The following is a 4,829-nucleotide window of genomic DNA, read 5'->3' as shown; positions in this document are numbered from 1 at the left end:
CGTGTCATACAGTTTTCTTGCTAGTTGCAAGTAACTGTCCCGTTGATCACCGATGTCTGGTAATTCTTGTGCATACTGATGGATTTGTTGCCATTTGCATTTCCTCCTCGCTGAATGGTGGCTTGTCATCAGGAGTTGAATCGATGCCTTGTTTTTTAAAGTTTCATAGATAGAGAAACGTGGTCGCTTCGCCGTTTACATTCATCAGATTCGAAATGAAGACTTGTAAGTGACTTTTTATTGGTGTGCGTTTTACTGCAATTGCGAAAGATTTTAACTTTATTCACTTACGTCGTGTAGATCATGGCATCGAAATGTAGAAGAATTGTAATCACTGGAGCGGAGCGAGTGAAATGCATCCGTTTGAGCAAGGCTGGACACAAAGTTAAAAGCATCCAGCAGACACTTGGAGTCGGAAAGACGCAAATCAACAAAACAATCCAAAATAGACACATTTTTTTCCCCAAGACAGAAAAAATAAACATTGAAATACTGTATGTATTTTACTGTTGTGATTTTTTTTTGGATACACCTGTATTGCAGTTTTTGGACAGTATATTTTTGTATTTTATTGATTATGTTGTTACACGTGCATTTTGTCAACATACTTGCAGGTTCATAAAGGACATGTACCATGCTCATTTCCCAAATGAGGAATTTCTGTTATTAGGACAAATTGGACAGCGCAAACACGAGTCCGCACGAGAGAATATTTACTGTATATACACATGTATATATATATATAAAAGAGCAAAATAAAAGCAACACAAGAAATATGGAACATCTTAAATCATGTAATTAGAAATAGCTCTAATAAAGTAATTATCCGGAGTACTTTATGAAAGATAAAAATACCATTATTGAGGAAACTGCACAAATAGCAAAGGAATTTAATGAAAATTTTGTTAATATCGGTAGCAACTTAGCAAAACAAATTCCTGATCCAATTCTTTTGAAATAGATAAAATACATAGTAAAAAATTCTTCCACAATGTTACTTACTGCTGTGAATCAAAATGAAATATTAAATATTGTAAAAACATATAAAAGTAAAAAATCAACTGACTCTTTTAATATTGATATGACAATAGTAAAACAGATCATAGAATTTGTAGTGCAACCTTTTGCACACACATGTAACCTGTCATTTAAAGCCGGTGTTTTTCCATCAAAAATGAAAACAGCTAAAGTCACTCCAATTTTTAAAAGTGGAGAAATTCTTTTCAAATTATAGACCAATATCACTGCTACCACAATTTTCAAAAATATCAGAAAAATTATTTTCTCGCAGACTTGACAACTTCATAAATAAACATGGGCTCTTAAGTGAAAACCAATATGGCTTCAGAGAAAAACGGACCACCCTAATGGCAGTCATGGAGTTTGTGGAAGCAATAGCAACTAATATAGACAATAAAGAATTCACGGTTGGGATTTTTCTAGATCTAAAAAAAGCTTTTGATACAATAGATCATACCATATTATTGAATAAATTAGAGAGATATGGTATCAGAGGCATAGCATATAAATGGATTGAAAGTTATTGAAAATAGATGTCAGTATGTGCAGTTCAACAACAAAAAATCCAACTCACTGAAGATTACCCATGGAGTGCCACAGGGATCAGTGCTTGGACCAAAACTATTCATTCTATATATAAATGACATCTGCAGTGTTTCAAAACAATTCAAATGTATCCTATTCGCCGATGACACAACCTTCTTCTGCTCTGGAAAAAATATGGAACAACTTCTGAAAACTGTGGAAAATGAATTAACCAAACTAAAAAACTAGTTCGACAGAAATAAACTCTTTAAATTTAACAAAAACTAAGTTCGTTGTTTTTGGCACGAGACCAATTAAAGACCAAGTTAAAATAAAGATAAATTCAATTGAAATAGAACGAGTTTATGAAAATAAGTTTCTTGGACTAGTAATAGATACTAAACTATCCTGGAAGCCACATATAGATAACGTTAAAAGAAAAATATCCAAGACTATCGGGATACTCCACAAAACTAAGGATGTGTTGAATAAGAGTTCCTTGTACACATTATATTACTCATTATTACTCCCATATATGACAAACAGTGTGGAAATATGGGGGAACGCCTGTAAATCAAACACACTCCCTGTCTTAAAACTACAGAAAAAAGCAATCAGAATAATCAATTGGTCTAAATATATCGAACCCACAAATCCACTATTCATCAAATCAAATACAATGAAATTCTATGACCTGGTTGACTTCAAAATTGCCCAATTAATGTATAAAGCACATAACAATCTCCTTTGTCAAAAAAGTAAAGGGCATTGCAGTAATCGAGCCGGGATGTGACAAAGGCATGAATTACTGTCTCAAAGTGTTCATGAGAGAGGAGAGGTTTTACTTTGGCCAGCTGTCTAAGGTGAAAGAAGCTGGATTTAACAACGGCACCAATTTGCCGGTCAAGTTTGAAATCACTGTCCAGTTTAAGGCCCAAGTTTGAGACTGTTGACTTAAGATAAGGAGACAGGAGGCCCAAGTCAACAGGATGGGATATGCAAGGGCCACTGGGACCAAACAGTATCACCTCTGTCTTCTTTTCATTGAAAGTCAAGAAATTTTGTGCCATCCAGGTTTTGATTTCTAGTTGTTAAAAGAAAAATATCCAAGACTATCGGGATACTCCACAAAACTAAGGATGTGTTGAATAAGAGATCCTTGTACACATTATATTACTCATTATTACACCCATATATGACCTACTGTGTGGAAATGTGGGGGAATGGCTGTAAATTCAAACACACTCCCTGTCTTAAAACTACAGAAAAAAGCAATCAGAATAATCAATTGGTCTAAATATATCGAACCCACAAATCCACTATTCATCAAATTAAACAATAAAATTCTATGACCGGGTTGACTTCAAAATCGCCCAATTAATGTATAAAGCACATAACAATCTCCTTTGCCAAAATATCCAGAAGCTTTTTGAAATTAGAGATAGTTGTTATAATCTAAGAGGTATTAATCAATACAAAAAATCCAGAACAAGAACAAACATCAAGTAAAGGTTTGTATCAGTAATAGGAGTCAATCTGTGGAATAAGCTTGAGACGGATCTGAAAATGACTAAATCGCTGAATGAGTTCAAAAACAAATTTAAAAGATTAGTACAAACTACAAAAATCAAAGTTAAGAAGATAAATTTGATATATTTATAAAATCTAGTAATACAATGGTCTGTTCTTGTTTTGGGTAAAAGTATTTGATGATATGTAGATTTCTTCCTTTTCTTTGGTATTGAAAAATGATCAATACACATTATTACACAACAAGGGGTAGGACGAGATAAGTTGTATACTTCTTCCTACTCCTTTGAGCATATAACTGATGATGTTTGTTTTTACTTACTTTTATTTTTTCCTTTTATGACTTTTGTTTGCATTTTGTCAATCTGTTATTGTATGTTCTATATATGTTCAATAAACAAAACAATACAATACATTACTGCGATCGCTTGTTAAAATTATCCGTTGTATTCTTTGCGTGCACGAACAGATATATTGCAGAGGACCGCAGCAGCGCGACTGTATGTTGTATAATGTTTGACTAACTGGAGACCCTGGCTGAGCAGGGCATGTCGGCGATAACGATGCGCTGATTGGCTCCTCTGAACTTAAGGTGTGCCCATACATAAGCGTCAGCACGCGTCAATCCCAATACACGCATTCAAAATGGCTGCTTGTGTCAGGAAACAGACGCATGCGCGACGCCACAGTGTGCTACTGCTCACAACTTCAGTCCAGGAGAGCCGCAACACAGACAATTAGACAAGACGAATCGCGGGAGGTTTCGATTGTGTGCAGTTTTGCTCGCGTCTACCCGGGGATCTTTGCAGCTGTTTAACAGCAGAATACCGCATGGTCTAAATTTGCTCCAAAGAGAAAGGTGGACAGTGAAAATCGGCGTTTCGATGAAGAATGGACTGATAAGTATGCTTTCATTCTACCTCTGTCGAGCACCAAGCCAATGTGTCTAATATGCATAAAGACGGTAGCTCTGGTGAAGAGTCAAAATATTAAACGCCACTATGTGACAGAGCACGGCTCTTTTGAACGGGATTTCCCTCATAATTCAGAGCTGAGAACAAACGAAATAAAGAGACTGAAAAGGTCATATCAAGACTCAAGCAGGAAGATTGTGACATGTATGACACAACAACAAAAAGCAACAGAGTGCTCACTGAAAGTGGCCTGGGTTTTGGGTAAGCACAAGAAACCATTCTCTGATGCAGAAATTATAAAAGAATGCATGACTGAAGTTATGGACACAATGTTTGAAGGCAAAGAAAAGGAGCAAATGACAAAGCAAATTCCACTGTGAGATTCCACGTCAAACAGACGGACTGAAGTCCTTGCTGCTGATTTGTCTAGCCAGCTTTGTGATGCAATACAAAATGCAAATTGTATTTCCCTAGCAGTAGATGAGTCCACTGACACTACTGATAATGCACAGTTGGTGGTGTTTGTGAGGTATTATGATGAGGCAAAGGGGGAGTTCATTGAAGATGTTTTGGGATTGTTAAACCTCAGTGGACAAACAAAGGGGGGAGACATCTTTGCAGCAATGTCAGAAATGATGAATGAAAAACAGATAGATATGAAGAAAGTTGTGTCAATTGCTCATACATGGCAATGGCGAGTGATGAAAAAAGCGGAAGGGGCGTGGCCTGGCCGGGGGCGTGGCCTGGACGGGGCGTGGTTACTTACAAAAGTGGCACTAAACATGCTGAAGATGAAGTGTATTCAATTTACACACTATTTGAAACTTTAACAGAAAAAAA

At 36.2% G+C, this 4,829-nt stretch overlaps 1 protein-coding gene and 1 long non-coding RNA gene across 2 annotated transcripts in view; one reads left to right on the top strand and one right to left on the bottom strand.

Annotated features, from left to right (window-relative positions):
- The window catches only part of LOC109527205 (gastrula zinc finger protein XlCGF8.2DB-like), a 17,916-nt gene that overhangs the window by 6,520 nt on the left and 6,567 nt on the right, over nucleotides 1-4,829 (bottom strand). The gene's annotated exons all lie outside the window — the stretch shown is intronic.
- LOC109527214 (uncharacterized) overlaps nucleotides 3,808-4,829 on the top strand; it is a 2,915-nt gene continuing 1,893 nt past the window's right edge. Inside the window, exon 1 of the long non-coding RNA XR_002170491.1 lies at nucleotides 3,808-3,835. This is a non-coding gene — a long non-coding RNA (uncharacterized LOC109527214). The remainder of the gene's footprint in view (nucleotides 3,836-4,829) is intronic.

This window comes from Hippocampus comes, unplaced genomic scaffold (assembly GCF_001891065.2).
Source record: "Hippocampus comes isolate QL1 unplaced genomic scaffold, H_comes_QL1_v1.1 scaffold236, whole genome shotgun sequence".
NCBI classification, from domain to species: domain Eukaryota; kingdom Metazoa; phylum Chordata; class Actinopteri; order Syngnathiformes; family Syngnathidae; genus Hippocampus; species Hippocampus comes.
Note: the sequence above shows the minus strand (reverse complement) of the source record. Positions and strands in the feature narration are given on the sequence as shown.